Consider the following 11919-nt stretch of genomic DNA (forward strand, 5'->3'; position numbering starts at 1 on the left):
TTAGGAATTTATTGCAATTCTAATAGAAAGCCAGGGTTTGTGTGTATGTGTATGTGCGAACATGACAAATTGATTTAAAAACTTATGTGAAGATAAAGAGACATGAATAGCCAAGAGAGTTATGAGAAGTAGGGAAGTCTCCCTAACAAATATCAACACTTATCAGAAAGCTATCATCATTAATACTGTGAGAAATAGTCATAGAGATGTTAAAATAGACTAACAGAATAGAATGGAGAGCCCAGAAACAGACCCATGGATATGAGGGAAACTAGTCTATGGGTGTTTGACAATTTAAACATTTACATGGAAAATAAAATAAAATTAGTTCTTAACCTCATACTCTATCCAAGAATAAATTTACATTTTAGACTAAAGACAAAAATGTGGGCTGGTCATGGTGGCTTACACATGTAATCCTATTACCTTGGGAGGCCTGATTGGGAAGATTGCTTGAGGCAAGGGGTTTGAGGTTGCCATCAGCTAGGCTGACACCTCAGCACCTTAGCCTGGGCAACAGAGTGAGACTCTATCTCAAAAAAAAAAAAAAAAAAAAGAAAAACAGCTTTTAGAACAGGAAAATGTATCGTAGGGTATCTTCATGATCTCAGGACATTAATGATGTCTTAAACAAGACACAAATAAAAAAGATAAATTCAAGCAACGTTAAAGTTAAAAACTTTAGTGGGGTAAAATTAAGTCAAAATCAAGTTAAAAATTGGGAAAGATATTTTCAAAGCTTATCAGTAACAAGGAATTACTGTCTAGGATTTTAAAAATCAATTTAAAAAGGAAAATAAAAATATATAAATCAATTATATGAATTGTATAGATCAGTATGTATAAACCAGAAACAGTATTCTATCCATAGTCACATGGAAGGTTCACTGCCACACTGCTTGTAAATAGTAAGACACGGAAGTAGCTTAAACATACATGGGTAGGAGAATGGATAAATAAATTGAGATCTATTTATGCAATGAAATACTGTAGTCTTGAGCGGCGCCTGTGGCTCAATGAGTAGGGCACCAGCCCCATATACCCAGGGTGGCGGGTTCAAACCTGGCCCCGACCAAAGTGCAACAAAAAATAGCTGGGCGTTGTGGCGGGTGCCTGTAGTCCCAGCTACTCGGGAGGCTGAGGCAAGAGAATTGCCTAAGCCCAGGAGTTGGAGGTTGCTGTGAGCTGTGACACCACCACAAAGTGAGACTCTGTTTTTAAAGAAAAGAAATACTATAGTTCAGTGAAAAAAAATCCTGCAGTGCCAAAAGAAAAAGGCATATATTTTCTGTTAAAATGTGTATACTGCTGGGACAGGGCAAATTCCGATATCCCTCTGTCCGTCTATCTGGAGGGAATTTACAGGAGGCTGGGATTAAAAAAATAGCTGGGTGTGGTGGCTCACGCCTATAATCCTGGCACTCTGGAAGGCAGAGGCAAGTAGATCTCCTGAGTTCAGAAGGTCGAGACCAGCTTGAGCAAGAACAAGACCCTGTCTCTACTAAAATAGAAAAGACTAGGCAGGTGTTGTGGCGGGTGCCTGTAGTCCCAGCTACAGGTAAGAGAATGGCTTGAGTCCAAGAGTTTGAGATTGTTGTGAGCTATGAGGCTAGGGCACTCTACCCAGGGCGACAGAGTGAGACTCTGTCTCAAAAAAAAAAAAAAAAAAAAAAATCCTTAAAAAATTAATAAATAAATATGTACACCTTTTTTGGTTGGTGTCCTCTGTATAGATCAATTGACTTACAGCTCTATATGTGTTGACATCTAGAAAATATCACGTGCAATGAGAAAAACAATTTACAAAAAGATTCACAAACTATAATGTGCATGTAAAAAAAGCACACACAGGGCGGCGCCTGTGGCTCAGTCGGTAAGGCACCGGCCCCATATACCGAGGGTGGTGGGTTCAAACCCGGCCCCGGCCAAACTGCAACCAAAAAATAGCCGGGCGTTGTGGCGGGGGCCTGTAGTCCCAGCTACTCGGGAGGCTGAGGCAAGAGAATCGCTTAAGCCCAGGAGTTGGAGGTTGCTGTGAGCTGTGTGAGGCCACCGCACTCTACTGAGGGCCAAAAAGTGAGACTGTGTCTCTACAAAAAAAAAAAAAAAAAGCACACACAATATTATTATAGATGTGAAAGGTATATGTAGATATAGTAAATGTTTTTTTTTGCAGTTTTTGGCTGTGGTGAGGTTTGAACCCACCACTTCTGGTATATGGGGCCGGTGCCCTACTCTTACTCCTTTGAGCCACAGGCGCTGCCCCAATTTTTTTTTTTTTTGTTTTGAGACAGAGTTTCACTTTATTGCCCTCATAAAGTGCTGTGCTGTCACAGCTCACAGCAACCTCCAACTCCTGGGCTTGGGTGATTCTCTTGCCTCAGAATCCTGAGTAGCTGGGACTACAGGCGCCTGCCACAACACCCTGCTATTTTTTGTTGCAGTTTGGCCTGGACCGGGTTCAAACCCGCCACTCTCGGTATATGGGGCCGGCGCCCTACCCACTGAGCCACAGGCACTGTCCAATATAGTAAACATTTAATAACATGGATAGCAAGCTATGTATCTCTGCCTTCATTTGGAATAAAAAATGAACAAAAAAAGAAAGATATGTATCAACTTCAGAATAGTAATTACCTCTGGCAGGGAAGGGAGGAAACAGGGTAGTGATAACTGTAATCTGTATCATTTTATTTCTTGCTAAAAAGCATCTGAAACAAATGTGTTAATGGTTAAAATTGGGAGGTAAATATATAGCTATCTTTTCATATTTTCTATATCTTTGAAATATTTAATAATTTATTTTAGAAAGTAGACACAATCTCTGCTCTGCTTGATGGTAGAAATTGATGTTCGATCTTGGGGAGTCATTTAACCCCTGCCTCACACCTTCCCTGGGCTCAAAAGGGGAGGTGACCCTTCTTTTTCTACCTGATAGAGTTTTGGTGACAATCAAATATGCTCGTCCACAAGAGAGCACTTTGAAAACTATAAATTCTTCTCAATGCGCGACACTATTGTTATCATGTAAAATGAAATGGCAAAAACATAATGAGCTAAGAACAGCTCAATCTGAGATTTACAACTACAGCTCACACTAAGTTTGAATTAGGTTATGGATAAAGAGAAAGTACTCAATTTCCTCTTCATGTTTCCCCAGGGTGTTCTAAGCAGTGCAGATAAAGGCCTCTCACCCAGGGAGGGAAGCAAGAAGGTCCTGGGCTTAACAGTGAGCATAAATCACTCCTTTGGCAGTCGACTATGCTATCCATCAGAGTAGCCTTTTAGTGGAAAATGCCAGAGGCAGCAACCGAAAGCAGCTTGTACAAGTCATCAGTTAGTTTGTCACCCAGGCAAATCATTTGAGAGAGGATGAAGGTGAGTTCTTGACATTCCTGGGACAGGAAGACCTACAAGACTCACCTCTGAGTAGCTCAGCTTCTCCTACCCTGGTGAAGGTAATTGATGAGTTAATTAATATGCACAGGAGATTCTGAGCTGTCTTGAGAAGATCAATTGCTTCTGAGCCTCACTATTATTACTAAGATGATCTCAGTCTTTCAATTGGATTGGGAGAAACCAGTTTCCTGGGGAGATCTCGATAAAATCATTGTTTTCCTATCATCAGGTAGAAATCTTGTTAAGTGCTCCAAGAACTCTTGGTTTTATGGGTTCGTGTTCTAAAGCCCCTGGCAGCTTTGACTAGAATTTTATTCTAAAATAACATTTCCTCTCCATAAAAAATGTCTTGTTGCTCCAGGCTTTAAGGCTCAGTGACCTTCATGAGTTTTTGACTGCAGGGGACCCAGGGGTGAACTGGAGGTTTGCAATTTATGTCAACGAACTCCTGAGCTCAAGAAATCCACCAGTCTCAGTCTTCCAGAGTGCTAGGATTATAAGCATGAGCCACCATGCCCAGATGAAGCAAGATGCTTTTTATACTTTTTAGACAAAGAATGATAAATTTGATAATAAATGACATGAAAAAGGGGATCTGGCTGGGCACAGTACATTTCTAGGGGGTCACTAGGAGATGTATGGAGGGTGTAAACATAGGGAAAGATAAGGATGACTTCATTAAGTACATTTATTCAGGTCCACGGCAGCCGCACTCTCAGTCTGGTGATAAGGGCTATTTTCTTGCCCTGGTATGGAGAAGGTGCCTCTCCCAGGGGAATTTTTATGGCTTGCTGCCTGCAGGAGGAGACAGATCAGCTAGACCTTTCTGAAACTACAATTTCTCCAATGTTTTCTGCTCGACACAATCAATATACCAATTCAACATATTTTGGGATGGGACATCCTTCACTCTTTCAATATTATATAGGTTTGGACAAGTATGTTAAAAATCCTTTGTGCTCCATCTCTTCTTCTTTCCTCCTCCCCTAACTCCTGGCAAGCACTGATTTTTTTTTTTTTTTTTTTTGCATTTTTTGACCGGGGCTGGGTTTGAACCCGCCACCTCCGGTATATGGGGCTGGCGCCCTACTCCTGTGAGCCACAGGCACCACCCACCACTGATCTTTTTATTGTCTCTATAGTTTTGCCTTTTCCTGTATGTCAATGCAGTTGGAATCATACAGTATGTAGCCTTTTCAAATTGACTTCTTTCATTTCGAGATATTCATTTAAAGTTTCTCCATGTCTTTTCATAGCTTAGCAACTCATCTTTTTTTAACATTTTATTATTCAGTACAAAATAATATTCTATTGTCTGAATGTAGCATAGTTTATTTATCCATTCACCCATTGAAGGACACTTTGGTTGCTTCCAAGTTTTGGCAATTATTAATGTGAATAAAGCTGCTGTAAATATCTGTGTCTGGGTTTCTGTGCAGGTATACATTTTCAGCTCTTTCAAGTAAGGAACGTGATAGTTGAATTATATAATGGTGAGGGTACGTTTAGTTTTGTAAGAAACTGCCAAACTGGCTGTACCATTTTGCATTCCCACCAGCAATGATTGAGAGTTCCTGTTGCTCCACATCCCTGCCAGCAGTTGATGTTGTTGGTGTTCTGGATTCGGGTCATTCTAATAACAGGCATGTACTGGTGTCTCACTTGATCACAGGAGTCTGAGATTGCAGTGAGTGCAATAAATGTTACCTCTTATTACAAGTGAAACTGTTGGGAGTAACATTTAAAATTTGACAGATAATACCAAATTGTCCACCTAAAAATGTTAACTGCTCTACATCAAACTCATTTATTTTGAGTCCCCATCCTGCCTCAGTGCAAGAAAAGTGCAATCTAAGCCATTTGTTCTTCTCCTGCCCATCAGAGCTATGCAAACTTTTTAGGTTGTTTCAGATGCCAAGGTGCCCAGACCCATTTGAAATCTCACCATCTCCCTAAGGGCACTGCTGGTGAGAGTGTCTAGGTCCTTGAGAACCACAGACCCCAAGAAATCCCACTTCTCCAGCATCATGTTCCCTCCATCCCTCTTGAAGTCTCCTCATACAGTCTCTGTTCTCTGCTTTAACATTTTTTTTTTTTTGAGACAGAGTCTCACTACATAGCCCTCAGTAGAGTGCCACGGCATCACAGCTCACAGCAACCTCCAACTCTTGGGCTTAAGCAATTCTCTTGCCTCAGCCTCCCAAGTAGCTGGGACTACAGGAGCCTGCCACAACGCATTTTTCACACAGGATGGGAAGGGCTTTGACTATTGATGGCTTCTGCTTTCTTTCCTGTTTTGAGGTGAGGAGTGGCACATTTTGCCTGGCTACCAGAATTGAGGAGGCAGGAAAGAAAGCTATGGGCTAGTAGAAAAAATGTCATCTTTCAATATATTATCCTGCCACCATATTTGTTATTATTATTCTACAGACTTTAGTTTTTCCCAGCTCCCTTTGAGTATACACTGCTCTCCACAGCACGCATTGTGCACCCATGCCTTCTGCACACACGCCTCACACACACGCTCCCTTTAATAAGACAGTGGGGCCCATCAGAGCAGTTGCCAGCCAGAACTCTCGCACCTCTCTGTGGAGCAGAGATCATATTCAATAGCTGCTAACTAGGCTCGCTTGCCCTGTCAGCTCTGAGTTTGTCTTTCCTGTAGGATCATCAAGTTGCCTGGCAACCACCAGCAGGTCGGCCTCTCACATGGTTTTCTTAAAGAAAATGGCAAAGCCCTCATTCCTACTGCAGTCCAGGCCAGGCCTAATTAGTGCGAACCAGGAATCAATCATCCAGGGAAGAGGGCCTGGTGCAGAATGGTGGAAAGGGTGTAAAGTGCACTGAGGTAGGGCTTGAAACGGGCACTGGGCACGGGTGTGACAGTAGATATGCTTTCCTAAGGCTCTGTGTCTAAAAATCGCCCACAGACAACGTAACCACCCCTCTTACTACCTCCATGAATAAATGTCAGTGGAGGCAGAGCAAGGCAGCACTTTTTAGGTTCCTATCTGAGCTATGATTGAAGAAATAGGGGATCTTTGACCTACAGAAGATTCTTTTCAAGGATGGGAAACATGAGTGTCTTCAAATACAGTAGAACATTCATAGTTGATCACTTCACTACACCGACCACCTCCTAAAGTTGACCTAATTTTCGAAGACTGGACGTGCACCACATGTACTAAGCCCTAGTACCTTATGTTGACCATTACCATGTATTGACCAGTTTGTTACAGTCTCTTGGGTGGTCAACTTACAGAGGTTCAACTAGCTGAAAGTGCAGAAAAGGGACTGGGGACTGGGTTCCAGTTGTGCATGAGAAGGAAGCAAAGGTGGGCCCATTCAGAGGGACTGGTTTTAAAAATGTAAGTGATTCAGAAAGGAAAGGAGTTGTCTTGGGGCAGCCAGGAGTTCACTGCAGCAAAGGCAAGCATGCTGGGGAAAGGGTGAGTGCAGCTGAGACTGCTGCCTTTGATGTGTCTGTCCAGCATCTCAGCTTGGGCAGGTCTGCATTCCTACATGGACACGAACGGCTCTGGGCACTGTTTCTGCCCCGCTGTCCTAGTCTTTTCAGGCTGCTATAGCAAAAGACTATAATCTCTAGCTTATCAACAACAGAAATTTAGCTCTGGGGGCTAACAAAAGTCTAAGGTCAAGGCGCTGGCAGATCCAGTGTCTGGCAAGGGCTCAATTTCTGGTTAATAGATGCCTTCCTAGCTGTATCTTTACATATGGAAAGAAGCTAGGCCATTCTCTAGAGCAGTGGTTCTCAACCTTCCTAATGCCACGATGTATTTTCATTGTTACAAAGGGGTCACGACCCACAGGTTGAGAACCGCTGCTCTAGGGCCTCTGTCATAAGAGTACTAATCTCACTCATGAGGGTTGCACCCCCATGACCCAATCACCTCCCAGCCCCAAATAGCATCACATTGGTGATTAGATTTCAACTGATAAATTTTGGAGAGGATGCAAATATTCAGGTCATAGCACACACCCGTATCCTGGGCCCTGAGGAATTGTCATCCTCTGGCCCCCATTGGTAAGTGTTGGCTGCTGATCTGTCAGTGTCCTCTTCATGCACAGGAATCACACTCCAATTCTCTCAAGGCCAAAGGTAATTTGGGGGCCATGGCTGGCATGGCTGAGGCTACTGGGGGCATGGAGTGGGGGCTAGGGTGGTCTCAAGGGATGGGCAATACACAGGACTGACTCACTCTTGCTGAAACAGGTGGCAGCAAGAGCATGGGACAGGCCCAGGGATATAAGCAAGAATTCTGAAGTCAGACTGTATAATGGAAAGTTGTGGAGTGGGTAAGAGAAGGGGGAGGGTGATGACTGGGGTGCCAAGCAATGTCAAAATTCATTTCTGATGTTGGGTGTGTCAAGTAAGGCAGGAGAAACTAACTTCTGAGGGAGCAGCTGCTATTACACAGCAATGAATGATGACATTTGGTGTGCGTCCACGATGTGCAGGGTGTTGCCATTTCATCATCTTTAACCATCACAGCAACACTCCGCAAGTGAGGAAACTGAGACACAGGAAGTCTCTGCGTGACCTAAGAAGTGGCAGAGAAAAGGTGCGTGTATGGATGTGCCCTCTCTGAAGGTTTACCTTGCTGCTGCCTCCACCCAGGCAGACAGAGATCCAGCCACTGAGGATACTTGTGTACACATGGCCTGGGCCCCTGGTCGGAGGGACAGGGTTGTTACACTTGAGGGCTTAGCATTACTCTGCTGTTTCTTTTTTTCTTCGTGGATTTATTTATTTTTCTTTTAAACTTACAAACAGAGGGATAAGGGAAAGAGAGAGGTCATGGATAAAGGGCCTTCAGCATACAGCTTCGTGTTTTACAAATGCATGCACCTGTATAACTATCACCCAGGGCAGGACATTTCCAGCAGCCCAAATGGTGTTTTTCTTAACACAAATCAGAGCTCTGTGGGAACAGCTAAATATATACATTAATGGGTCATGTACTGCTGGATAGAGCCTAATAAGATTTGCTAACATAGGTACTGTGCTATGGTTTCCAGAGCCCAGAAGGTGATGAGGAGATTGTACTGCAGATAAGGTTCTGAAGCTCAGCATTCAATGATTAATGGTCCCTAGGCTGCTGCTCTGATTTGGTCTGATACCGTAAGAAGAAAGCATTGTTTAAACTCCCTGTTCCAGTCCCACCGCCACGTTGCTCTGTTATCTCAGGGAGGCCAGAATCGACCCATGTTTAAACTCCCCGGAACCTTACAGAGGGCCCTCACCCCCACCACTTCATGTCCAGAGAGCCATCTCTTAACGACCAAAGATATACTCCTGACATGTTACCTGGGAACCCAGCAGGTTGCCTTGCAGCACCTGGGGCTTGGGGGGTTCTCATTCTCTCCAGCAGGTGTTCCAGGACCCCCTGCAGCCCACCGCCTTTGAAGAGGTGAACAAAGAGGCCCTGGTGACCCTGTCTAGAGGATGAAAGTGCCAGATGGCCTGGCAGGTGTTCCAGCTGACTTAACAACCTTATCAGATGCACCGTGGGGCCCAGCCCCCAGCAGACAGTAATGATCTATGAAGGTGGCAGGGGAAGGTGTCCCCACTCCTCCCTTCCCCCCTTCCATCTCTTTGGCCTTCCTCAGTTTGGTCAGAGGGCCATCAAATAGTTGTCAACTGCTGTCACTCTGTCCCCACTCTGTCACTCTGTCCCCACTACACCAGATCCCTGTCAGAAGCTGCAGGCCAGGCCCTTAGAAGGACTTTGGCTGCCTCCCAAGCTCACCACTTATAGACAGACTATCAGGGGAATGGGCCATTGGAAGTACCCCAGCTGACCAAGTGGCCACTCTAGTTAGAGTAGCAGGGGTGACTGGTCTCACCATGGTCACACTGACTGCTCTGCTTTCATGGTCTGGATCCAGACCTATCACTTCTTAGTTTATCAGCTCAGAGATGTTCAATGGGTTGGAGGGAAAAAGAGAGTAGCTTTGGGTGTCCCCACCCATAGAAGGGGTGGCCAAACTTCACCTACAACTGCTACTACGGTTATTCGTTACATATAAAAAATATCAAATTTCCATTCCAAATGCCCAGCTAATTTAAAAAATTATTTTAGAGATTATTTTAGAGATGTATTCTACATTGCCCAAGCTGGTCTAGAACTCCTGGCCTCAAGCAATATTTCCACCTCAGCCTCCCAAAGTATCGTGATTACAGATGTGAGCCACTGTGCCTGGCCTGTATTAAATAAGGTCTTTCACAAATATGATGGCTTCCTTCCAGTACCCCACATACCAATTTCATAGATGAGAAAGCAGGCAGAGAAAAATGGCTTGCCAAGGTCACATAAGCCCAGAATGCAGGGATGGAGCTGATATTCACACAGAAGTTACAGCAGCCAGTCTGGGGTGGGAACATGGAGATGAAACACAATTCTCATTTTCAAGGGGCTCATAAACTTATTGATGAGATGAGGTGGTCCAGCACGGTAAGAATCCAATTAATGAGTTTACATTTGTTGAGGGCTAAATGCGTGCCAGGCAATGTGCTAAAAGCTTCCCATGCATTCACTAATTTTATTTCCCACTGATACTATAATGTAGGTACTACAATTATTATCCCCATTTAACGGATGGGTAAACCAAGGGACAGATGAAGTAAGTGACTTGTGCGTAGGAGTATCAAAGGCTGAACTGAACCAGTCTCACTCCAAACATCCCCCACCTTTTGAATGAGCTCTTAGGGAAAACTTATAAGCCAAGGATCAGGCCAGGAAAAGGGTGGTGAGGGTCTATATTTCTTTTCTTTTCTTTTCTTTTTGAGGCTGAGGCTTTATTTTGGAAAAAGCAAATTGGTTTTTAGTTGGGGGTGTACGGAAGAGGCGGGTAACCCAGGTGGTAAACTCCCCAGAAGAATGAGCTGAGGGATGGGGCTGAGCCTCAGGTGGGTCTCCCATTCCATGTGCCCCCTGGCACAGCTGCCTCCCCCACCGGCTCTGTGACAGGGTAGACTGGAGGGGCCGCAGTGGCAGCTCACTTGGGCAGGACATCAGAGGACTCAGACACCAGCTTCCTGTCTTGGGTCTCAATCTTCTTCACAACCACAGCCCTGGAGCTGGTGCGGCTGAAGGAGCCGGAGCCCCCACCAGAGCCAAAGCCGGTCTGAAAGGAGCTCAGACCATAGCTGAGGCCAAAGCCTGTGAGGCCCCCATAGGCTGAGCTCAGGCCACCTGAGTAGCCACTGGTGGTCTTCGTGTGGATACTCATGTTCTGCATCCTCAACTCCAGCCGGCTCTCCTCGCCCTCCAGCAACTTGCTGTAGGTGGTGATCTCCATGTCCAGGGCCAGCTTGATGTTCATCAGGTCCTGGTATTCACACAGCTGCTGAGCCATGTCCTGCTTGGCCTGATGCAGGGCGGCCTCCAGCTAGGCCAGCTGTTGTTGGTATCCTTAACAGCCAGCTCCCCACGCTGCTTGGCATCCGCAATGGAGGCCTCCAGGGAAGCCCTCTGGCCTTTGAGAGCTTCGATCTCATTCTGGAGCTGGCTGATATTCCGATTCATGTCGGAGATCTCTGTCTTCGTGTGCCGCAGGTCATCCCGGCTCTTCCCAGCCTGCACCTGCAGCTCCTCGTACTTGGTCTGGTACACGCTCTCAGCCTCAGCCTGGCTGTGGTTGGCGATCTCCTCATACTGGGCACGGACCTCAGCGATGATGCTGTCCATGTCCAGGGAGCGGCTGTTGTCCATGGACAGGACCACAGATGTGACCGAGATCTGGGACTGCAGCCCATGGATCTCCTCTTCATTCAGCTGCCTGAGGAAGTTGATTTCGTCAGTCAGCCCTTCCAGGCGGGACTCCAGCTCCCTCTTGTTCATGGATGCTTCATCCACATCCTTCTTGATGAGGACAAATTCATTCTCCATCTCTGCGCGCTTGTTGATCTCCTCCTACTTATTCTTGAAGTCCTCCACCAGCCCCTGCATGTTGCCAAGCTCTGCCTCCAGCTTCAGCTTCTCCTGGCCCAGTGTGTCCAGCTGTCCCAGAAGGTTGTTGATGTAGCTTTCATACATGCTGTCCATGTTGCTGCGAGCGTCTTCTGCTGCTGCAGGAGGTTCCACTTGGTCTCCAGCATCTTGTTCCGCTGCTCCAGGAAGCGCACCTTGTCGATGAAGGAGGCAAACTTGTTGTTGAGGGTCTTGATCTCCTCCTTCTCCTGAGTGCCGCGGCCTGAATGTTGGGGTCCTCCTCCAGATTGAGTGGACTCAGCAGGCTCTGGTTCACTGTGACGGCTGTGATGCCCCCCATACCTCCAGCCCTGGCGTAGCCTCCACCCAGACCCAGGCCGGTGCCCAGGCCACTCTGGAAGTTGCCGCCGCCCACCCGAGAGAAGCTCAAGGAGCTGATGCGGGCACCGGGCCCACTGCTGTATGAGAGGCTGCTGAAGGCCTGTGGGGCAGAGCTGGACACCTTGTAGGACTTCTGGGTAACCCTGATGGACATGGTGAAGCCTGGAGTAGAGACAGGTGGGCC

General features: G+C 46.0%; 1 pseudogene; it reads right to left on the minus strand.

Moving 5' to 3' along the window:
* Positions 1–10419: 10419 nt before the first annotated feature.
* LOC128569010 (keratin, type II cytoskeletal 8-like) lies at positions 10420–11919 on the minus strand (annotated as a pseudogene).

Source organism: Nycticebus coucang, chromosome 2 (assembly GCF_027406575.1).
Source record: "Nycticebus coucang isolate mNycCou1 chromosome 2, mNycCou1.pri, whole genome shotgun sequence".
In the NCBI taxonomy this organism is placed as follows: Eukaryota; Metazoa; Chordata; class Mammalia; order Primates; family Lorisidae; genus Nycticebus; species Nycticebus coucang.